Raw genomic sequence first — 25,406 nt, 5'->3', positions numbered from 1 at the left:
TTCTTCTCCAAACCGTCCTTCAACTTCTCCCCAACTCAGTGCACCACAATTTGAGAAACCTGCATATCCCTTATTCGTAACCCTCAATAGCGATTTGGAAGGGTCACTGATATCAAATATGAGGGGGGCAAAAAAGGAGGGGTGGAGAGGAGAACTCTCCCAAGTGAAGGAATCCAATCAAATATTGGAGAACCCTCTGTTTTGGCTCCAAATTCAGGGCCAGAAGGACTAAGTGCAGAAGTCTCCTCAGTATTGGGAGTCAATTTCAATATAAATACTGAATCGCAACCCCTGGGCTCCTCTCTTAACACCTTATCTTTAGCCTATATGCCAAGTGGGACCAAGGGTTCTTCAGCAATGGAGGAGTTAATGGGGCATATCTTGGTTGAACTTCGTGCTATAAAACTCTCACAGGAAGAAGCGTGTAGAGAGACAAAAGACCAGCTTACTCAACTGAACACTCATCTAACTCTTCTGTCCTCTAGAGTCTCACAGGTGGAACAAAGGGTCTCAGACTTGGAGGATGCAGGGACTCGAAGTGAATCGACAACGTCTCGGATCCAATCCAAACTGGAAGATCTTCAGTTAAAACTGGACGAAGCAGAGAACAGATCCCGGCGTTCCAATCTCAGATTCGTATGAGTCCCAGAAGGGATGGAAGCAGCCTCGTCGGTGGCTAACATTGTCTTGGAACTTATCTATAAAACTGTTTTCCCAGAGAGGGAGAAAACGGGAGGGGATCTCACTATCATGCGGGCTCACAGGGTACCCTTCATCCGTCCAGTCAATTCCAAATACCCACGCACCATTCTGGTCAGTTTTGGAGATTTTCTAATCAAGGAGCAAATTCTCCCACAAGCCAGGAAAGTGAGGGAATTTAAGTTAGACGATCAGTTTTCATATCGTATTTTTTCAGACATGTCGGCGGCAGCTGCACAGCGGCGCCATGAATTTGTTAGATTGATAGACAGTTTCAAAAGTTTGGGGGTGCCGGCTGGGATAGTGCAACTTGCTAAACTTAAAGTTCCACATAAGGGCCAAGCGAAAGTTTTTCATAATGTCCAGGAGGCAACTAATTTTTTGGAACTCTTAAAAAAGCAAGGAGGGGGTATGACTTAAGAGGGTGGGAACTAGGGAAGGAGGCATGAACGTTAGCCACATGTCATTGCATACAATTGTCTTTTGTGCAAGTGGAACTGTTATGAGGGGAAAAAAACAGTTTTTTTTTTGTGTGTTGGCTGGTGGGAAACGTTATCTAACAGAAGTCAATAATCGATGTTGTGGTGATTGACTACTGTTCGGAGAAGTGCCGTAACCCTGCTCTCTAGTAGTAGGTCTTCAGGGTGCCATGACACTGCACCCCCAAATTGGGTCCAGGGGGCGGAAGAAGGGGTTGGGGATGGATTACTGATCAGTCGGTTCATGACAGGTAGAAACCACCAGGTTGGGGGGTGTTTGGGTAGGAAAGGGAGTCAGGATAGGGCAGGGGCACGATTGGGAGGTTTGAGGGGGGTATGGGGTCGGGGGTGCACAGGGTGGTGGTAGATCAAAATGAAAAGGCAGGTGGAAAAGAAACAGCTATATTTGCCTTCCGAGGTCAAGGGTTAGCGGAGTCAGAACTAAAAATCCAGGTAGTGATCAACCAGCTTCAATATTTATGTGAAGAGCAAACACAAGCCAAAAGTTTAGTCAAATTAGCAGTACTAGTACAATGGGGTATGGCAGCGAGGGCTGGTATATTGAGAAAAGATGGGATCTAAGGTAAGAGTAATTTCCTGTAATCTAAAAGGGGCCAACAACAACGTGAAATTTCTAGCCATACTTAATTGGCTGGAATCAGCACAGGCGCAAGTGGCCCTGTTACAAGAAACGCATTTGAAGGCAAACGCTCAGATACCTAGACTTCCGGCATGTATTGCTCATTCCTTTTACGTGTCAGCAGATGCTGCGGTACGGGGGTGGCAGTCTTGTTTTCTAGAAAATTTGTAGGAAAAATAAATAATGTCATACATGACCCTCAGGCGAGATGGATTATAGTCACGGCCATATTGGCAGGCAAAGAGGTTAATTTCGGAAGCTATTATGGCCCAATAGAAGATGATATTAAGCTAATGCAGTCACTGTGTACACACCTCTCTCTTCTCCAAGGCTACCTGATAATAGGAGAGGACTTTAATACTATACCAAACACCATGTTGGACACATCACGGAAGAATAAAGACAGAATAAACTGAAAACCTCTCAGTTGCTCGCAAAACTGATGTTAGATCTAGCCTTAGTAGATGTATGGCGAGTGGACCACCGCTATGCTAAAGAATTTACATGTTATTCTAAAAGGTTCAATACGGCATCAAGAATTGATTATATCCTAGTTTCATTCACATTAGGATGGCAGCAAACAGGGATACTCGGAAACCCTTTTTCGGATCATTCTGTTCCCTGGGTTGAGCATAATGATTTTAAGGACTCTGGTAACCAGCAGCATCGTTCGCAATGGCGTCTAGATAGATCACTTCTGGCAGATGAAGACTGGGTAGCTAACCTGAAAATATCAGTTACAACATTCTTAGCAATAAATAAAGGGTCTGCCCCTCTCTTTTATATTTGGGGGGCCACTAAAGCCTTCATACGGGGGGAGGCAATCTCCTTTAAGGCATACTTAGGTAAAACTGTCCGTGAAAGAAGCACAACACTACAAAACGAGCTAGAACAGGCATTAAAAAGAAATCAATTATTCTCCAACCCAGAGACAGCATCAAGGTTGGCAAGAGCTCAAGCCAAATTAAGGGATTTTTTTCTGTCAAGGGAGATACTAAATAGAACACACTAGTTTTCAACAACAATACGAAGAAAGCGAGCAGGCAGGTTGATTCCTTCCCTGGTCAATAAAGAAGCAATCTAGGAATAACATGATAAAAGCCATTTTTGATTAACAGCAGGCCAGAATGGTCACACATCCCATAGAGATCGAAAGAGTATTCCTTTCACATTATCGTAAATTATATATTGAAAAGACACAAGTAGATAACTAACAAATAACACAATACTTGGATACAGTAACTTTACCAAGATTAGATCCATCAGCTCAGATTATATTAATATCACCAATTACAATTCAAGAAATTATTAAAATAATAAGGGGCACTCCCAATGGTAAAGCTCCAGGTGAAGACGGCCTCCTGGAAGAAAGTTATAAAATTCTAGAAGAACAAATTGTTGAAATATTAGTAGACTTATTTAATGGAATACTAGGAAGAGAGGAAATTCCTTCGGAATTTTCGAGAGCAATAGTGGTTAGCTTTATCAAAAAAGATAAGCCGCCAGAATATCCCGGTTCATATTGTCCAATCAGTCTATTAAATCAGGACTATAAATTATTTCCCAAATTTTCGCAGTTCGCACAGCTCAGGTGGCACAAGCATTGGTACATGAGGACCAGTGTGGTTTTATACTGGGTAGACTATTGTCCACTAATACTAATTTTTTAGTACAGGCAATAGATTATTTATCACATAACTCCCATCCAGCGGCAATCATAATGCTTGATGCCAAAAAGGCATTCAATTCAGTTCAATGGCAAGTGCTATTCGTGGTGCTCACAAAGTTTAGTTTCCCAGCAAAATATATTCAGTCAATATGGACACTATATATCGGGGCCCAAGCCAAAATTTCAGTCGATACTCAAATAACAGGGTCAGTACAAATTTCACGTGGTACGCAACATGGCTGCCCCCTCTCCCCAGTGTTGTTAGCACTTTTTATAGAGCCTCTGGCTGCTGCAATTCATACATCCAGGCACCACTGCCTTTGGCCCCAAAAGTAAAGTTATTTGCAGATGATATGATCTTGTATTTTCAAGCAGAGCAGTACAATATCAATTGAACGTTCGCAAAAATCAAGGCCTTTTCAGAGCTAGAGGGGAATAAAATCAACCAATCTAAATCCGAGGCATTGTTGTACAACACTGCGACATCGATCCTGCCGAAAGATATCCGGGTTGTATCTCCTTTGTCTTCCCCTATTAGATATTTAGGTATTTACGTGTCCGGGAGCCCGGTTGATCTGTTCCAGTTGAATCATATGAATGTTCTTCAAAAGATTCAAGGACTAATTTTTTAAGTGGCAGGAAACTACGATGACCATTATTGGAAGGATAGCACTAGTTAAAATGATGATCCTGCCCCTATTACTTTTTATGTTTTCAAGTGTAATCCTGAGAGTACCGAAAAAGTTTTTTGAGAGGTTAGACGCATTATTCAGACAATTCATATGGAGTTATAAGAAACCTCGTCTCCGGCTGGCTAAGTCAACCTTGGCAGTGGTAGATGGGGGACTAGCTCTTCCCAACAATACAACGTATTATGCAGCAGCTCTATTGGATTGGGCGTCAAGAGCAGCAAAAAAACTTAAACTCAATTTCTATTTTAATCAGATGATGACAGAAATCAATATTCATCTTACACACTTCCTATAATTCCCTCGTCCACCAAAAAGGGCTAGATATAAAATACCAAGTATGATTCAGTTCGTCATATTACAGATACAGGCTAAGTATCAAATTGATACGATGTATTTTGCGCTGCGAGTAAGGGACGTTTGGATGTAGGAGTAGAAATAAGCCAGAGAAACCTCCAGCAAGGGGAAGGGTTTGGCTTTAAGACTTTAGCAAATTTTTACCTAGTGGATCACTTTCAAACTTGGGCGCAGTGTATAATGTGCGCAAGCGATATTCCAGAACACTTAAAATTCTCATACTGCCAAATGCAGCATGCCCTATACACAACGAGACAACCACCAAATAGTGTTAATGAAGCTATTGCTCAGGCTTTCTACAATAATCAAAAAGGTATCGGCAAATGGTATAAATTTCTTCAGGGTGCAGTGTCAATTACGGTAACATCTGAACATTTGATCCGAATAGCAAATATGACAGGATGCAAGATAGCGGTACAACACTGGAGAAAGCATAACGAGTTGTCATATAAAGCACTTAGAGGGGCACACTTTAAGAGGATCTGTTATTTCTCTAAATGGTTGCTTTATTATACTCCTGCTAGGTTAAGAGAAATGCACCCAGAGACATCAGGTCAATGTCCACGTTGTCAAACATTTCAGGGGGACTGGCTACATATGTGTTTTTCATGTCCATTTCTGGTAAATTTCTGGGAGCAGATCTTTCAGAGGTTGAGCTCTTGGATTGCCTATGAAATAGCCCCTAGCCCAGTGGTGGCACTTTGGGGCATTACGCAAATCACAAATCTTCCCACTTCTTCCAGGCAAATGATATTTGTGGGTACTATAATAGCTTTATCACTTATTCTTCACGCGTGAAAATCTCCAGTATCTCCGACCTATGCACTATGGGAAGTGAAAATGGATTCTACTAGGGTTAAAGAAAAGCTGTATGCCCAACGGATTGGAGTAATGGAAAGATATCAAGGGATATGGGCAAAATGAATATTCGCCGTTAGATCAGGTGGGGAGGGAGCAGACAAGGGAGTAGGTCTGAGTATTTATTCATGGATATTGTCCTCTAAAGCTCTGTTGTAAAGTTGGATGAATTTATGCAATGTGAATACCACCGCTGAATTAAAAAAAACGGAAAAAAAACGTCAGAAAGCCAAGCTCTTAGTGAATCTGAACTGTCACCTCCAAGTTCTGTCCCCTCCCTTCTCCTTTTAAGTTATGTTTGATTGTGGGTTTTAGGGGGATAGTGTTAGGTTAGCGTAGGTATGCAGTTTAGTTAGGATGAGTGGGTTTGGGGGGTGGGTTATTTACTTATTACGTGTTAATGGGTGGGTGGGTGTATGGTGAGCCATTTTGGGGTGTGCATGTGTTTAAATATTTTAAAAATCTAAAAAATACAAAAAAATATATATTTGTTTAGATTCAGTTAGTATATGTGTAGTATTAGTATATGTTGCCCAGCATGTGTCCTGTAACTTGAGAGGGTGGGGGGGCAATGTTTAGTGTGGTGGAGTGTTGTGTTAAATGTGTAAGTTAAGTTTAGCATAGGGTAGTTAGCTTTAGTTGTTGGTTAAGTATAGTTAAAATAAGTTAGTTTAGGATAGGGTGGGTTTTGTTAATTTGTTTAGTTCAGTTTATTAGTTAATAAAAACGTTTTGTATACTCTATACATTTTGTGTTATATGCTAGTATCTCGGGGTCTTCCCATGAGTACACAGTGCAAATTATGTGTTGGTCTAGGGATTCCGTCCTGCCTTCAAATCCCTCTCTTGACGTGTGCATCAGCTATTTACAGCTGAGCTGTCACATTGGCAGCAACAACACATCTACTTGCCCATGCATCTGCCATCCAGTGTACCCACCACTCAAGGTGACTATGTTAACTTTGTTTTCGACAAGTATGTGTGGTAATTCAGCTGTCAGTATTGGGGTCTTGTGTAGCAATGCTGGGGACTGTGGCACATCTGACAACAGCCTACATTTGAACTCTATCCTGCAAAAGTGACCAGTGGCAATCACTAATGAGGTTAGGTACCTCTGTTTCACATCAATGTGTTCTACTGGTACTCCTTGCTGACGATATTGCCAGAGAACTGTTTCACAGCTATTCCTGGCATATGTAGTGAGTGAAGCATACATCTGTTCTTAATTTTTGACATACTTAGTGAATTGCTTGTAGGGGATGAGACCAGCATTGACATTCATCATGTTGGAACCTTGTGTGTAGGTATGAGCCCCCATAGTCCTGCACTCTTGTACTGACACTCTGTGACTAATGACATGGTTACACACATCACAATTCCTAAGCGTAGTAGATGTGTCACAATACACAAAGACAAGCTGTTTGTGTAGGAGGTGTTTATTTATAAGTGTCCGAGTGCAATATATGCAATGTCCAGGTCAGTGATCCCATTTGTAAAATCCATAGAATTGTGAAACAACATAAATCCAGAGTTGAGGGACATGTCATGGGACATGCTTGGGTGCAGTGTTGTTAAGTGCGGAGGAACACAAATTGTAAATTGGAATGTGAGAGACAATGGCTGTCCATAGCAGACAGGTGTCGGTGAAGAGTACACATATCAAACTGTGCTAACACTGCCATGATCTCAGGCACAGGACAAAGGAAACCACTAGCCATGTGGCATCGGCTGGTGCTATTGGGAACTCTTACAGGTGAAAATTATCTGTTCCACATTTTCATCCTCCAAAGTGTGATGTCTCTTCTGCCCTTGATGGTAGTAATGGGAGGGTAGAGGGGGTCACACACACTTCAGTGGTTCGAGATGTGGACTCCCAATTCCCGGCAGCTACCATCTGTTGAACAACATATGGCATCACTGCAGCAAGGAGGAGCTGCTGATTTTTTAGGATAGCAGCAACATCCCGGTGGTAGACAGCCATGTCTGCCCTGAGGGAAGCCACTTCCCTGTGCATGGAGTCAAGCTTGTTCTCAATCATGCTGCTGCCAGTTAGGGAGGGCAGTTGTTGAGGCCTCTCCCTCATGGCAGCAGCTATGTTCCTCAGACACTGCTGAACTCCATGTATTGGGAAGAGTGTGCCTCGTTTGGCTGCAGTCTGTTCATTGGCCATAACAAGGCTCGTGCGCAAACCCTCTAGGCCGGCTGCCACAGTCTTCATCCCCACCTGCACCTCCTTGGCCAGCTCCCGCTGGACTCGTACCACTATCCTCTCAAAGCTGGTCCCTGGGTCCTCGGAGTCCTCAGCTGTGTTGGTGCTGGCAGGTCGTACTATTGGGGTGTTGGGTGGGGCATCTGGGATGGCTGCTACATTATTTGTCCTCCTTGTGACTGGAGGTGGTGCCTAAAGGGATACCAAGACTTTTTGGAGGGTTTTTTGGCTGATGGTTGTCAGCTGGTCATCCAGGTCATCAGGGTACGCCAGGACAGGCAGACCAGCAGGAGAGCCATCATTCTCTGCAATGAGATGGTGTAAAATCAATCTTTCTGTTTTGTGGCAGTTGACATGTCACGTCACTGACTTGCTATTGGAGGCTTATTGTCATATTACTTCCCAAACATTGTTCCTGTACATCATGGTTGCAGTCTATCAGCCCTTTGCCCCACCTGATTGTCACATGAGGTGAGGCTCAGGTGGTGCAATTGGCTGCGTCATATCTACTAGTTGTGATGAATACCCTTCTTGTGGCTTGACACCATCTTATTGTCAACCCTCCCTAGTATCCATTTGCATGGTAGGGCCTTGCAATGGGTGTTGCAGTGGTCAAACCACAGCACAACACATGGCAATATGCCCCTTTCCCAGTCTTACATGTTTCATATACACCCTTGCGGTAATGAAACCTTGCACCAACCCAGGAATGACATTGGCAAGACACTATGCTGTTGTTTCTTGATGTATGTATACGTGTGCTACATTGCACAGCACACATGAACCTAGAAGATTTCCTTTTCATCTTCTGTCTGTGCTGGTAGGTGCGCCTTCCTACACAGCTATGATCTCCCCCTCAATGCAATCATCCTTGCACTATGATGCAAGAGATGCAGCATGGTGGCAGTGCAGCTAAATTGACACAGGGGAAGACCCAGGGATGGCCAGCATGGGTATCAGTTTTTGCTGTGTACATCATTTTGTATATGACAGTGCCTGATGTTATATTATTTCATGGACATAGCCAGTCAACTGGAGTTGAACTTAGGTCAGGGCCTCGAGCTTGTTCGATGGTGATTCTGTAGGCAGTCATACTAGTTCCTCATTACAAGTGTGGCAGTCCTATGACCACCCGACTGCCATTGTCTATATGACCACCCTCAACAGCACAGGTGGTAGTGACTTATGTTGTCAATGGGGAATGCCCCATGGGTCAATGGCCTGGCACTGGCAGGTTTCCAGCAGCTTACAGACTGCCAATGCCACCTGTCTTGTAACACAAGACCTATATTACATCAACGCTACCCTCCAGGTCTGTTCCTGCTTTTCCACCAGCCTTTGCATGCTGGTGAAACCGCCATGCAAAGGTTGGTGGTGATGTGGTGTGGTGTGCCCCTGGGTGCCTCTGCACAGCCCATGCACCCGGCATGGGCAGTGCAGGGGGTCCCATGCCCTGCCCCTTTGTCCTTCCCACTGATTTGCAGGGCTAAGAGCAGCGTGTCCTGTCACACCCAATGCACCCTAAGACTGGCACTGACTCTATTTGATCCATCAACAATGTTGTGCTAAGTGCCCCACAGAGCTACCATGAGGAGAAAGATTTCCACCCGCCATCCCAACATGTGACTCATACTTCCAACCGCAGAGTACACTGCACTGGCAGTCTTACCAACACCAGACTTGCCCATTCACCAGCCCCCGCCTGTCCATGTGCTATTATACACCATTATGTTCACAGTCATACACCATGTGTTGTATGTGTGTGTTTATTTCCCCATTCCTATGTGTCTCACATGGTTGTGTCAGAGTAGTTGTGGGCTCAGCCTGTATCTGTTGTGACCTACAGTTTGTTATCTGTGGTACATATTTTTTGTGGTGGGACATTTCTGATCAGCATCAAGATGTGTGGTTCAACACTACACCAGTTTAGTTGCTCTGGGTAGTGGCATGTTTCCTGTGATACAGGACCACCCTGCTATTCCCCCAGCGCCTACTCTGATTTTTTTCCCTGCACCCAGGGGGCATCCTCACTGCTTGATGGAGTGGTGGCTGCCTTTTGTGGATGTGTTGTTAATGTGCAGGGTGTTGGTGCTACCGGCACATGTCTGGGTACTGTTGGGACGGTTGCAATGAATTGTGTGCTGTAAGATGCAGCACCCATGTGTTTGGGCAATGAGGCAATGCAGGTGCAATGTGTTACTGCAATGGACACCACCACGACATATCCCCAGGAATGGTATTAACTGACTTCCTAGTCTCTGATGTCTTGTTGGTAGGGTTAATTTGACTATATGCGAGGGATGTTGTGAAGACGCAACCAGAGGCACAATAATTAGATATGCCATCCATCTCATGTGCTGCATATGTACATGTATGTATTTAGCCCTGGTGATTGACATATGTCCAGGTTGTGTATGTGTTGTGGTGCATGGAACTAGTAAGGCGTAGGTACATGTGTAGCTTACATCAGCATGGTGCAACTTGCTTCATGTGCAATGTGTCCCTCTGTGCTCCTTTGACATGCATTGTGTGTGTCCTATGTGCCTCCCCCTTCTTGCACTTGTCAATTTAGTGTTAATTTCTCCCATGTGACTTACCCTGCATTTGTGGTGTTTCCTGGTAATCTGCGCTGTCCTGCCCTCCAATTCCAGTGACCAGTTCCTCCAGGATGACCGCTGCAACCATCTCCTCCATCTCATTCAGGTCCTCTTGTGGTGCTGGACTACCACCTCCAGTTTGCAGTGCTGCCTTCCTATTCCTTGCCAATTTTTTCTTTGTCCTTCGCTTGCAGTCATGCCAGTGTTTCGTTTTACTCAATTATGGTTCTCCTCACCTCTGCCACACTGTTAATCTTGTCTACTCTCTGCTGCCAGATTGCCTCTCTCCTGCCAATTGGCAATTTTGAGGTGATGAAGAGTTGATGTTGATGCTCCGTCACCTCTCTCACCAGTATTTCATGCTCCACCGCACTGAAACAACACTTTCTCTTTTTTTTCTCCCTCCCTCCCTTGGGTCTTGTGTTTGTCCTCCAGGCTGGTTCCTGGTTGATTGGGGTCACCCTGGGGTCTCTCCTGGCTTTCTGGCTCCTTTGCACTGTTTTCTGCATTACCGTCGAAAGTTGATGCTAACATGGTAAAAAATGGTGCATTTCCTTTTTACGACATGTTTACGTGTCGTACAACAGGCTAGAGTAATTTTTCTGACGTTAACATCATTTTGCCTTACGACAAGGCGCAATGGTTAATGTCAAAATGTTTTACTCGAACCTGTTTTTAGTGCCACTCAGCGTCATTGTTTAAATATGACACCCGGGTGGCATTAAAAAATTACACCAGCCAGCGCTAATCTTTTTGACGCAAAACTGCATTTGTGCAGTTTTGCGTCAAAAAATGTATAACTGTCCCTTCGTCTCTGACACCACAAGTCCAGGTTGTGGCGCGCTCCTATATGGTTTGCTATCCATCTTAAAACTCAATTTGAGCCTGAATGCAGGACTGAATTTAAAAAATATTTTTGTTGAGGAAGTGCTTCTCCTACTGTTTCATATGAAGATGATAATAGGTGCTGCTACTCTCGGATTCTCATGATTAAATAGTGATTGCACTTGTCTGATAAATCAGAGATTAGGCAAAATGGGGGGAACTCGGAGAGTTACATAAAAACTCTGCAAGATTCTACAGAGTTCTGCCTACTAAAAGAAAATGTGCTTGTTGCGCAACTCGCCCTGCAAGTTAGCTTCAGTAGCATGTGCAGTGCTGAAAAATCAGCCCAAATGGCATCACGCGGTGTGCAAGAGCAAAGGCCATTTGAGCTGAGTTAGCTGCAGCTGGAGTAGACTCCAGGAGCAGCAAATCCTTTCGATAAACAGCCTTCGGAAGGCAACCACTCACGAATGCCTGCCAGGCACAAAATTTATAGAATCTGGCAACTTGGCGCTTATGTGGGGCTAGCGTCAGAAAGAATTACGTTAGCCAGGTGGGGGTGGCGGTACTGGGGAAGGGGGTTGTGCCTTGAACAATTACACTAAACTGGTTAGAGGCAAACAAATGCCATTAACTAACATTCCTTACACAAAACCATCCATATCACATGACTCCTGTCTTATAAAAGAGAGAAGTCATGCCCACCACCACCACCCCAATAGCCAGCAAAGGGGACCAGTGTCCCCTGGGCATGGCCATTGCACTCAGTGCCATGTAGGGGACCCATTTCAAGGTCCCCAATAGTACTTACATTGTTTTTAGAAATACTTACCTATGCTTACCCTACTTACCAGGGATGGGGTCCCCCATCCTTTGTTGTCCCTCTGGTGTGGGTGTTCTAGGGCTAGGGGTGGGCACCTGTGTGCCCATTTCGTGGTGTTTGACCATGGTCCCCTAATGCCTGGTCTGACCCAGATGTTAAATAATGGTGCTGAACAGGCTTAGCGCCCTTATTATGCCCACCTCCCACCCGTGCACCTTTTTTGCACGGGAGGATAAATAAGGCGCTAGTGGCTTTGAGTCATTTTTTGGACGGGAACGCCTTCTTTGCATCTCATTGACGCAAGGTGGCTTCATGCATCCAAAAAATGACGTTAACTCCAATATTTTGACGCTACATGGGTCTAGGTCAAAATATATATAAGGCGTTAAGTTTGCGCTGAATTTGCGTTAAAAAAATGACACAAATTCAGCACAAACAAAGTATAAATATGCCCCTGTGTTTAATTTTGGAATAAGTAAAGGCCTGAACTCTGCTTATAGTCCTGCCATCTCATGCACAGTACAAATAGTTAAAACCTTTACCTTAAATTTGGTGATGCAGTAATAATTGTCCGCTCACCGAGCCAGCATGAAGCCTTCTGCGCATGCCATGACTGTCATAAAACCTGTCTCAGCAGAGGACAGGCCATGCAGTTTCAAAACACAGAGAGGTGACTGACAGATGCCACAGACAACAGGAAAGTGGGAGATTTTTAAAAAAATTATCGGGAGAATGTATTTCCACAAATTGACTTTTATTGCAACAGAGGCAATTTCAGCCAGAGACAGCCAAAATGAAGCCATCTGAATATGGTCTATTGGCATTTATGAGTTAGGAATCATGGCCAGTGCAAGCAGTTAAGTGACACACCTATTCACCTACCTGACTTGAATACCTGGTTCGGGGGACGGGCATCCTGTAAAGAGCAGGGAGAGTCGGGAAATTTCCAACAGGGACTACCGCCTACACTATGACTGGAATGACTGAAAGTGCTTTTGGGCCCTCTCAGCACCTACCACTACAAATGAGCAGCTCCAGTCAACCCTATGCTCCTCTTCCTAACGCCAACACCAATATGCAGAGAGTGTGAGGGACGCTCGCTGTGAGGGTGCCCCATTCACTCTGGAAAAAAGGGGGTGCAGACTCATATTGAAAGAGAAGTAAATGAGTAATTTTGTTTCTCTTCAGTCCTGAGTATATGCCGTACCAGCTTTGATCATGTTGCACACTCCTGCAGCTCCTTAAGAGAGGCAAACACATTTATAGTACCTATAATCCGAGGAGCCCCCTCAATGTATGGGGGCCCACTGCAGTGGCTGCAGGGTTTTTTGTTACGCCTCTGCACTGCCGAGGTTGGTGGTAGTCTGGCAGTGCACAGCTTGCTGGGACAGTAACAAACCTTGGCCAATCATTGGTATCCTGAATCTTGTGGAGCTTCACCATCCCCTATAACAGCAGTCAAAACTCTGGGTGTCATGCTCACCAATTCCTTGGCATTTGAGCTTCAAGTCAATCAAATAGTCAGTTCTTGTTTCTGGATGGTTAAAATATTTTTTAAAGTCTTACCGTCTTACCGTTCCTTCCAAACGATCTTAGAATATCTGTGCTCCTTGCTTTCATTACATCTAGACTAGACTATTGTAATGCATTATATTTGAACATCAAGCAATTCTCTCTGAATAAGCTTCCGCTTTTCCAGAATGCATCAGCTCGTCTAGATCTAGGAATACCTAAGTCTGCCTCTGCCAGGGTGAGTTTGAGACAGCTAATCTCTTTAAAGTCCTTTGCTTAACCCATAAGGCTCTTCACTCCCAGGGATTGGGATACCTTAAATCCACAATTGGGTGGTACATTCCTAGCCACCATTTAAGATAGGCTGGCCTTTGCAGGGTGTTTGTCCCCATGGTAGGAAAACTAGATTAGAGGCCAGGCTTTTTCTGTTGCTGTGGCAAAGCTTTGGAAAGCACTTCAAAGACACATTAGTAGGCTTGATGCTTGCATATCTTTTCGCAAGCAACTTAAAATTTGACTTTTCTCCGAGTAGTTTGTTGCAATGTTCCCCTTGCTCTGCTCACTCCGCTGTCAGCGCTTCAATGCCTAAGGCCAGAGTGAGCTTTAGAAATTCTTAAATACAAATACAAACCCTACCTCGTCTGTTGCCATACTCCCATTATTATAGTTAGTAATCAATGATGGTAGAGTGCATGGGGCCCAGCACAGAGGCCTGAGCACTGCAGATTTTGTGAGCTGCCCAGTGGGTGCTGGTTTCTTTTCTGATTTTAGTCATTTTGGTGGGGGTGGGTTTAGTGAAGCCTGTTGGAGTTCTGGGCAGAACAGTTGCCTTAGCATCAGCAACAGGGGAAGGACTACATAAGCCCTTCAATGCATCTCAGTTAGCGGGCTTTGGGCGAGGGCGTGCATTGTCTCCAGGCCGCAGTGGATAACATGGTCTGGACCTGTGGTTGGAGCCGGGGCTGTATGGTTCAGTGCAGTGTGATATGGCGAGGGCCAAGGGCACTGCTATCTTGCAGAGGCAGTTTGATTTAGCTAATATGGGCAGTGGAAGACCAATGAATCTGATGAGGGTGAGACAGAGTGAGATGATGGTGAGAGGGTGAAATTGAGAGAGAGGATGTGATGCAGACAGCATATATGGTGAAAAGGAGAGAGAGGGCACAAGAAGGTGAGGCAAAGAGAGAGGAGGGTGAGGCAGAAAGAAAAGTGTGAGGCAACGTGAGAAGGAGTAGAGTGAGGCAGAGCTGAGATGATAAAGAGGGAAGTCAAGTCAGGCAGAGGGAGGGAAGGGTGATGAAAAGAGAGATGAGGGTGAGGTAGAGAAAGAGTAGTGAAGCAGAGAAAGGGTGGTGAGAGTGTTTTGAGGAGAGACAAGGGTGATGCATTGAGAGAAGAGGATGATGCATGGAGAGAAAAGTATAAGGCAGTTAGGGTGAGGTGGTGAGGGAGACAAAGGCAAGGCAGTGAGGAAAGAAGAAACAAGGAAATTATGGGAGTGAGGGTAGGCAGTGAGGCAGAGAGCAATGCTTAATTTGGGGACCGCCACGTGTGTTTCCTCATCAGATATTTACCAAGGGTAAGAGAAGGAAAAACACACTTATCGGATAGAAGGTGAAGTCGAAAGATGGCAAACAGAAAGAAGAGAAGGTCAGGGGCAGCCCCTCCATGTGAGCTGAGGAGCGTCACCCCACTGACAAAATGCCCCCAAAACAAAAACTAATTTTTTTAATAAACGTTATTTATTATCATTTTATTTTTCAGTGTCCCGTCCTGAACCGAGTGTGAGGACTGGGCACGGCAATTGCTGCCAAGTGGCAGCAGGGAGCTATGCACTTGTTTAAAGCGCCATGTCCCTTTGGCCAGCCGTCTTGTGACGGCCATCCTGACATGCACACTTTAAACTTCTCTAACCCAGCTGGGTTAGAGAAAGCACAGGCCTACAGCACTCTTGTGAGCACTGAAAGAGGCCGCTCCCACCAAGCCTAACACTGCTCTCATGCTGATTACCAACACAAAAGGATGATGGACGGAGTGCTGACAATGCAAACACTCACCCCCAGTCACAGATCTGGGATTAATCCATCGTTTTTTTGCTGCCCATGCCATTCCAGGTTGGACCAAGCCATATGCAAATCAGTCTTGACCCTGTTCCTCATGGGAACAGTCCAGCCCGAACTGCCAGGCCAGGTCCTCCCTGGACCGGAAACAAGCATCCTGGGACCAGTTTCAGGGTATCACCCTTCTTCAGCCACGCTAGCTTGATTCCAGTGGCACAGTGAGCAGGGGACCCACGTCTGGGCATACCCTGCCACTGGATTTAAGCTAGCCTGGCTGATGAGGGGTGAAACCCCGAAACCGGTCCCAGGATGCTTGTTTCCAGTCCAGGGAAGACCTGGCCTGGTAGTTCGGGCTGGACTGTTCCCATTGGGAACAGCGTCAAGACTGATTTGCATATGGCTGAGTCCAAACAGGAATGGCATGGGCAGCAAAAGAACGATGGATTTAGGCCCAGATCTCTGTACTGGGGGTGAATGTTTGACATTGTTCAGCATTCCGTCCATCACTTCTTCTTTTTACATTTGTCATCCTAAGTGGGAAGGGTATGCCCAGATCTGGGTCCCGTGCTTCCCATGCCCATGGATTTAAGCTAGCCTGGCTGATGAAGGGTGAAACCCCAAAAACGGTCCCAGGATGCTTGTTTCCAGTCCAGGGAAGCCCTAGCCTGGCAGTTCGGGCTGGACTGTTCCCATGGAGAACAGGGTCAAGACTGATTTGCATATGGCTGGGTCCAAACTGGAATGGCATGGGCAACAAAAAAACAATGGATTTAGGCCCAGATCTCTGTACTGGGGGTGAATGTTTGACTTTGTTCAGCATTCCGTCCATCACTTCTTCTTTTTGCATTTGTTGCCCTAAGTGGGAAGGGTATGCCCACACGTGGGTCCAGTGCTTTCCATGCCATTAAGCTAGCCTGGCTGATGAGGGGTGAAACCCTGAAACCGGTCCCAGGATGCTTGTTTCCAGTCCAGGGAAGACCTGGCTTGGCAGTTCGGGCTGAAATGTTCCCATGGGGAACAGGGTTAAGACTGAATTGCATATGGCTGGGTCCAACCTGGAATGGCATGGGCAGCAAAAAAACGATGGATTTAGGCCCAGATCTTTGTACTGGGGTGAATGTTTGACATTGTTCAGCATTCCGTCCATCACTTCTTCTTTTAGCATTTGTCTATGCCCAGACATGGGTCCCGTGCTTCCCATGCCACTGGATTTAAGCTAGCCTGGCTGATGAGGGGTGAAACCCCGAAACCGGTCCCAGGATGCTTGTTTACAGTCCAGGGAAGACCTGGCCTGGCAGTTCGGGCTGGACTGTTCCCATGGGGAACAGGGTCAAGACTGATTTGCATATGGCTGGGTCTAAACTTGAATGGCGTGGGCAGCAAAAAAACAATGGATTTAGGCCCAGATCTCTGTACTGGGGGTGAATGTTTGACACTGTGCAGCATTCCGTCCATCACTTCTTCTTTTTGCATTTGTCAATGCTCAGACGTGGGTCCCGTGCTTCCCATGCCACTGGATTTAAGCTAGCCTGGCTGATGAGGGGTGAAACCCCGAAACCGGTCCCAGGATGCTTGTTTCCAGTCCAGGGAAGACCTGGCCTGGCAGTTCGGGCTGGACTGTTCCCATGGGGAACAGGGTCAAGACTGATTTGCATATGGCTGGGTCCAAACTGGAATGGCATGGGCAGCAAAAAAATGACGGATTTAGGCCCAGATCTCTGTACTGGGGGTGAATGTTTGACATTGTTCAGCATTCCATCCATCACTTCTTCTTTTTGCTCATGCTGATTACCAGCATGAAAGCGGCATCGGGATTGGTTAGTGGTGTTTCCTGGTCCCACACGTTGGAGCATTCAGGAGCAGGAGGACACCGTGAGGACGACACCTGCAGGTAAGTGACTTTTTTTTGTTATTATTATTGTGACCCCCCCCCTCCCCAAAGGTCCAACTGCTGTGAACATAAGCCAGCCATCACTGGAGAACGAGAAAGATGGCAAAGAGAAAAGAGAGAAAGCAGGAGAAGAGAAGAGGGGGAAGAATGTGTCTGGCAGTGGTTTGAAGACTGCCAGCCTTGCATCCTGCACACAAACATTTAATTGCTCTGGCCGCTGGCAACTGAGTAAAGCGTCGGGTACCAGCACTCTTTCTTTTAAAAATTAAGTACAGGCAGAGAGATGTAGGAAGGCGAGTAAGAAAGAGTGGAAGAGGGAGAGTAAGAGGAAAGCGGGGTGAGACAAAGAAGCGGAGGAATGTTGCAAGAGTGAGAAGAACAGGGCAAGCAGAGAGAGGATAACATAGCCCAAATAGAATGGCAAAAGCATGAGAAGGGGAGAGAGGATGGTTGAAGTAAAGCAGTCCCACAAAAGTGTTTTTTCTTAACTTCTTTTATTGAAGCTCCGGCAGCTATGTGGCACATCCTGCATCTGCTCCGGAGCACCGCCCCCTCCACCTCACCAAACAAAACAGAGCATTGTGAGCTCACACTGCACATTCTGACATATTACTACTTCCGAACTCTGATAAAGACTGGACTTGGTTACCACCTGCCGTGATGTTAGACCTCATGGTATAACATTAGGACTGGCGGAGAGAGGATGGTGAGGCTAGAGAGAGAGGATGATGAGACGGAGAGACAGACGACAGTGGAACCAGAGAGAGAATACTGATGGGAGAGAGTGGCTTGTCAAAGAGAGACATACAGTAGGGCCAAAAGCGAGATAACATGTCAAGGTTGAGAGAAGAGGGTGTGTAAGCGTTTTTAATGTTTACATTTCTGTGCGAAATAAATGTTGCTAAAATGATTTTAATAATGAATCCAATGCAGCAACACTAAACTAACACGAATGCAGTTGAAAATAGATTAAAATAATGTATAGAAGTGTGTTTGTTAACTTATTTTAGAGAGGCCACTTTTTGCTGAAATCTCCATGCTATTTAATATGGATGCTATTTGCCGTTCACTCCTTACTCCTGTTTCTTCCTCCTCTCAACTTGTTCCTCTATTTGTATTTTTTCTATCACAGCTCCACTGACACACACAAGCAAGAGGGTGCCAGGGCGCTGCCAATCTCGATTTCAAAACTATGTGGCTGGTAAGAGTCAAGAGTAATTTTCATGAGCTGTGTTAATAAGGGCTTTGAGCCAATGCTGGAAGCTGCCCTCAGGGCCTTTCTGCCATTTGTCCTGGCAGAGATGAGAGTAAGGCAGTCAGGCACTATTTGGAGGGACACATGCTCTAGTGAGCATGTGCAACATAGTATTATTCTTAAAAAAAAAAAAAAAAAAAAATCGTAAGTAGGCAAAGGGCTGTCCTAGTGTCAGCACAGCCCTGCAATTTTCAGGGTTCTGGAGAGACCACCCATTCATGACTCGCAGCAGCTTCATATTTACAAGCAATCCCTGGCGTCTAGGATATAAACTGTATTCCTGGGACTGCCGGTCAATCGTTTCACAGGCTGCAAGCAGCACTTTTTCTTCTCTCGTCACCTGTGATGAGTTTGAAAAAAGTGTTTGTTGCAGTCTGTGAAGGGTGGAGGGCATGTGACTCAAGGTCACAAAGCCATGAGACTCTGACCTCGAGTCAGGTGCAAGCTTTAAACTGATACGCTGACCTCGAGTCAGGTGCAAGCTTTAAACTGATACGATGCACATTTTTTAGCATGCACAGAGTATCTGTTTAAAGCACGCAGCTGCATCAGAGTATGAGAGGGCACTTTTGTCACTCTCACGCCTCTTCTTGTGGACTGGAACAGCTGCAGCACACCTTGTTGTGGGCTGCCATGCCTGTTCCAGATCAGAATTTGCCAGGTATGTGGGACTGATGAAGCAGAAAATGAAGGTTTTGATTTATTGACGCTTAAACGTAGTGCTGAAATAATCATGTGTGACATTAACCGAACTAATTAAGATTGTACGGGGACAAAATGTGCCCTCAGAGTAGTTTGCCATCATTTATATGCGTGCTTTATATAACGTGGTGTATTAGAATTGCACTAATCCGACATAATCATAAACGTGTGCTACGATTTGCTTGTTTGAAATGTTTTAGCTTAGCATTACTTTAGCAGAGGCTTTGGGCCTAGTTGCCTGGTCTCACGGTTTAGATGCTCGTATTTTTCCACTGTGCTAATAAACGTGTATTTTTGCTTGAAGCTGTACTTTTCCACAGAAACTGTTCACATGCTTATCTTAAAGTTAGTGCCAGCCTGGCATATTTTCTCTTTAATTCAAGGTCGACTTGCAGGTGCGGACAATGGAGGCTCTGAGAGTAAGCTAATTGGGAAACAATGTTGCGATTTGCGTACCCATCTCCAAGGATAATGTATGCTTAAGTAAAAGCTTGAGAACTGTCGTTTTTGATTGGTCAATTTGAAGCTAACCTATGAACCCTCCAATGGAGACCCTACAGGACTTGAACTGTTGTCTATAAAAATCAGGTGCACGAGAAGAAGGTAGCCTTTTGCCCGCGATTACGAACATTTTGACTTCGTAGCTATTATGGCCCACTTTGCTGCGACGCCATTTTGAGAGACTTTGATTCTTTCTCTAATCGAGAGAAAGAGACTTTAAATGATTCTTGCCCTAGAGACTATAACTTTGATTTGATCCCTTTGCATGAAGTAATAGTTTACCTTGCCGCCGTGAGGCATTTGCCCCGTTCACCCCTGCCCCTTTGCCCCGTCTTATGCTGATCGAGAAAACGGTACCCATGCTGACCGAAGAACGGTACCTGTGAGACGAAGACTTCCTTGTATGCTGATCGTAATTGGTAAATATGAAAGGAAATTGTAAAATTGCATTGTGTTCCTTTTAGGGAACCAACTGCTGATTTTGGTAAGAGCCCTAGATAGGAGTTTTCTAAATTAATGTTGCTAAATTGTTTTTGCATGAAGTCCCACATGCCGATGCTAATTTGAGGTTAGGCGAGGATTCCATATGTTGCACGATGCAATTTGAGATCTTGTTATGCTGACTAAATGTATGCCATTAGTTCATTACAGATTATCGTCTTAGTGCTTTGCATTGCTATTATCGAATGCCTTGTGATTCAAATGCTTCATAGATTACACTTGTTTCGACGTTATGGACAGCTATTAATGTTCATATATGTTTATCATTTGGTGTTGAGACACATTTATATTGTGCTAGCTTTGTTAATATAGGGAAATAAATTCACTAACTTTGCAATAAACTGGTGTGGTTATTCCTGACTGAAAGGTCAGGGTTCGCCGAAATGTATTCTGGATTAATTGTAAAGTGTTATGTCGTTCAAGGTGTTGCTTATGTTCGTTATTGATTATTGATTTGATGAGATTGATCGATTAAGAGTACAGAGAGTTCCCACTTAGTCAAAAGATTCATCGGCCTAAAGAGCGTCCGAACGCAGGTAAATTTGTTACCACGTTCCGCTCTATCAGTAGATGGTAGCAGAGGACGGTTTCGTCTTTTGGGACCCTGTACTCTTAAAGTACATGGTGTTGAATTAACGGTTTCGTCTTTTGGGACCCTGTACTCCTAAAGTACATGGTGTTGAATTGACGGTTACGCATTTTTGAGACCCCATTCGAGAAGTTGAATTAGATTTCTTGGATAAAACGGATTGACAAGATGATGATGGGCTAGGTCCACCGCGACTTTCCCGAGATCTCGGAGCTTGCGAATGGTGAGAACGGAGGTGTGGAATCAGCGTTGGCGGTACTAGTGATGGTATGAGAGAAGTTAGGGTTTTGCGCTTGCACAGCTTATTGCCGCAGGGTGTGTGAAAAGGTTGCGAGGGTTTTCTTTTAAGGGTAGCGGAGGTGCGACTCCGAGTGTAGAAGTAGAGAAGTCGTCGAACTTCATAGAGATAGCGGAGGTGCGGCTCCGAGTGTGAGAGTAGGGAAGTCGTCGAACTTCATATGCGTGTGGCGCTTTGTGCATAAAAAGGTCCACGTGGTTGTAATTGTTGAGACGGGCCCTGCGAGGTCAAGAGACTCCGGAGTATGTTGATCCATGTTGTGGTCTGGGCGGTTTAGTAGGTTGATCGGGCGTGGTCAACAAGTCGGGTATGTGTGTTAGGGAGTGAAAGAAACTTCGACTTCGGGCTTTGACAAGATTCTAAGTGCACTAGAACAGATCATTGACAAGTTGGGAGTAGGTCTGCGGGTCAAATTTGCTTGCGAATGTGGGGACTGAGAAAGACCGAATAGCGGCCGAGGCTGGTGAAAGAGATCGAATAGTGGTCGAGGCTGGTGAAAAGTCCCTAAGGTCCTGAAGCGATTGTGTTACCCTTCCTGTAGTAAATCGACAGATCTGTTTTATTTTTTTGGTAGCTCGCAATATATGCAAGAAGTTGTTACGTAAAGAGGTGAGTGAAGGAAGACTAGCCGCGAGGCTTTGTCAGCCGCAGTGTGTGAGAGTGTGACGTCACTAAGAGCCGCGCTGAGATAGGTTGGTGGGTGAGACGGGTCGCGCACGGATTGGACGCAGTCCGTGGGACTCGATTGGAAGGGGAAAGGCAGGTGAAGAGTATTCCGGGAATTAAAGTCACCTATTGATTACAAATTTTGTGCAATTAAAGTTACCTATTGGTTAAAGTTTTGTGGAATTGAAGTCAAATATTGGTTATAAACTTTGTGAAAATAGAAGACGAGAAAATGAAATTCCTTAAAGCATTTAGGAGCGCAATGAAGGGGGAGTCTTACATTAAAGCGAACGTAGGAGAGGAGACGCCGCCTGAGGGTACACCAGCTTACATTGTAATGGAAGAAAAGGGGGTAGCTCCGTGCCTTTGGCTAAAGCAATGGCATAAGTTGACAGAAAAACATGGGAGCGTAGCGTTCCCGATATATGGGACATTCAATATAAAGATTTTAGAGAATTTGAGATTCACGATGTACGACATGAAGGTGCCTCCAAGGCCAGCACAGTTTGAGGCTCTAGCAATTTGGGAACTGATGGCCAGACAGCAACAGCAAAAGAAGTTCGAGACCAGAATGAGGAAGGTAGAAAAGACACTAGCGGATGCTAGGTGGGATAATGCACAGAAGGTGTGGAGGTCAGATGTATTGCAGGGGATAAAATTGTTCCCCGCAATTACTAAGGAAGGAGAAGAGACAGGTAAGAAAGCCACCTGTAAGACAGACAGAAAGTGTTCCAAGGATAGAGAGGACGAGGAAAAGTTGAGAAGAGAAGAGGAGTTAGAGGATGAGGAGTTGATAATGCAATTGCTGAACGACCGTCCACCGCCTTATGCAGAGAATGGACAAGGTCCAAGTACCAGTTCTGCCCCTCCAGCACCGGTACAGAACAGTGAAACACAGAGTCCAGGAGCGTCATCAGGATCAAAGGACCCGAGTCTTCTGTTCACCCCGCAGATACCGCAGGTTAGGAGAATATATCCAGATGTGCCCGTGTTGAAACCAGCAGAAAATTATCAGCCGCAGATGCCAGGGTACTACAGTAGTGATAACGGTGCAGGAATGATTCTAGATCCAACCGTAAGGGGAGTACAGAATGGTTACAACCAAACAATGGCACAAGCTGAATCAACTCAGTTTTTGATGCCTCAAAAGCAGATGCAGGGAGGAAACGCACATGCTCAAATGACGGGGAGCCAGATGGGCATGCCGGCAATGATGACCCATGGTGTGGGAATGAACATGCCTCAGAACATGGGGAATGGACAGAACCCAGACGCGATATCACTACCCATTACTGTAGGTCCACCGGTACCTCTGTATAGTCAGCCTAACTTGGGTCTGAGCAGTCAGGGATCAATGCTGCAGAATGGGACAGAAAGGAGGTGCATAGAAAACACCCCAGGGATAACTCCGATAGCGACTCAGCCAAATGGGTCTGGATCCTTGATGGAGTTTAGTCCCATATGTGCTCAGTCAACACTGGTGAGGTCGAGCCCCCCACTGATAATACCCTTAACATCGAACACTGAAAAGCTGCCACAGCCATCGATGGCAGTTGATGTGAACGCTACCCTGATGGGGGTGAATGCGCAACAGTTGACCCAGTGGTTCAACAGTCTGAATTCCACACAAAGTCCAGCTAGTGGGAAAGGAGAAGACTATATGAATAGGGTCAGGTTGAACATGGAAGCACAAGAATTGGTGGAAGGGACTATGGGTGTGAACAGGTTAGAGTCCTACACGGAAGAAGAGCTGAGGTATCTATGTCCCAGAATTACGAAGGAAGTGAACAAGATACATAAGAGCTTGCAAGAAGCAGCTGACAGAAACGGGGTTGACATAGACAAGACGAAGCACTTGAGCAGGAGCTACAGGTTAGATTTTGGGACAACAGATTTTGAACACATGAGGTCAGCAGGCATGAAGACACACCTTAAAGAATTGCTGCAGAGTGCACAAGTGTGGAGGTGCCTAGACAAATGGGAAAGCAGATGGGTAAAGAGGAAGGACAAGAGGAGGGACAGTGCTACAGAACACAATGAGAAAAGACCGCAGAGTAGTGATACAGTAACAATGTTACCAATGAGGGAGACAGCAGGAGGAAAATTAGTACATGTACCATGGCACAGAAGCGACATTCAGTCCTTTACGGATGATTTTCCCAAACTAAGAGAGAAACCGATTGAATGGTATCAGCAGACTGATAGGTTTGTGAAGCTTGCAAAATGTCTCTGGGAAGACCTGAATACTCTCTTTGAGATTGTGGTTCCGGCAGATTTGTGGGAGGATTGCAAAAGAGCTGTAGGTTGGCCGACAAGTGAACCGGAGAGGAACAGGGAGACAGGTGCACCATCACCTTTGGTGATGAGCTTGTACTATAAGGTGATTGAGCATTTGAAAACGAAGGTACCCGCGAAGAATGTGGATTGGCAGAAGATTGATCGAACTGCCCAAGAGACTAAAGAATCGATTCATAGTTACTATGAGAGGTTGTTGAAGGCGTTCAAGAATTACAGCGGCACGGAAACAATAGAGGCGAAGGACATGCTCCATTTTGTGTTCAGATTTGTGGAAGGGCTGAGGCCAGAGATAAGTCAGATGATAAAGTCGCATTTGATTTGTTGGCAGTCTAAACCGATCGATGAGGTCTTGACTTATGCGAAATATTGTAGCGACGAAATTGAAGTGAAACAGAAAAGGCTGAAAGAGAAGGTGATGATGATGCAGCTTAAGGCAGCTCAAACAGGTTTCCAAGGTTTGCAAGGTCTGCAAGGCTTGCAAGGGATGCAAGGGTTCCAACAGCAGGTACCACAACCACAGTTGCAGTTGCAGGGAAACATGGCGTTTCAGCCACAGGCCAGAGGCAGAGGTCGAGGAGGTTTTGTGAATAATGGTCCGGATTTGAACACTGTTGTGACGGGTGTACAGGCAATGAAGAAGGTGATGCCGTGTCATGTGTGCGGGATCGTCGGTCATTGGAAACGCGAGTGCCCGATGGTGGTGCAGGAAGGTGCAGGTGTAGGTGCAGGTGCAGGTGCAGGTGTAGGTGTTGGTCAGCAAAACAATGATGTCAATGCATTACAGACAATGAGAGGACCGAAAATGAGAGGTCCAAACGCAAATTTCCAGACTGTAAATCAATTGCAGGGATTGCAACCTATGCAGCCGCAGCAGATGCAGATGCCTCGTATGCAGATGACGCAAATGCAGCCGATGCAACAGCAGTTACCTATGGTACCTAATCAGCAAATGCAAATACCCTTGGCACCAATGAGTCAGCAGCAAGTGATGGTTCCTCCACAGGTAACGGGTCAGGTAAGGAGTACAAATGGCACCGTACAACAGTTCCCCTTACACAGTGAGAGTGGAATAAATAACGTATGGGAGAGTGAAAGTTCAGGAGAAGAAGGAGACTGTGTGCTTGCGGCATCCTTGGAAGTTGATCAAAGGGGTCCGTACGTAGAGGGAAGAGTAATGGGTCATCGTGTCTCATTCTTGGTTGACACGGGAGCCACACGTTCAACAGTTAAGAGCAGTGAAGTACCAAATTTGCCACTCTCAGGGAGGACAGTTCAAGTGGTGGGAGTAG

Source organism: Pleurodeles waltl, chromosome 9 (assembly GCF_031143425.1).
Source record: "Pleurodeles waltl isolate 20211129_DDA chromosome 9, aPleWal1.hap1.20221129, whole genome shotgun sequence".
NCBI classification, from domain to species: domain Eukaryota; kingdom Metazoa; phylum Chordata; class Amphibia; order Caudata; family Salamandridae; genus Pleurodeles; species Pleurodeles waltl.
The sequence above is the reverse complement of the archived record's forward strand: the minus strand, read 5'-3'. Positions refer to the sequence as shown.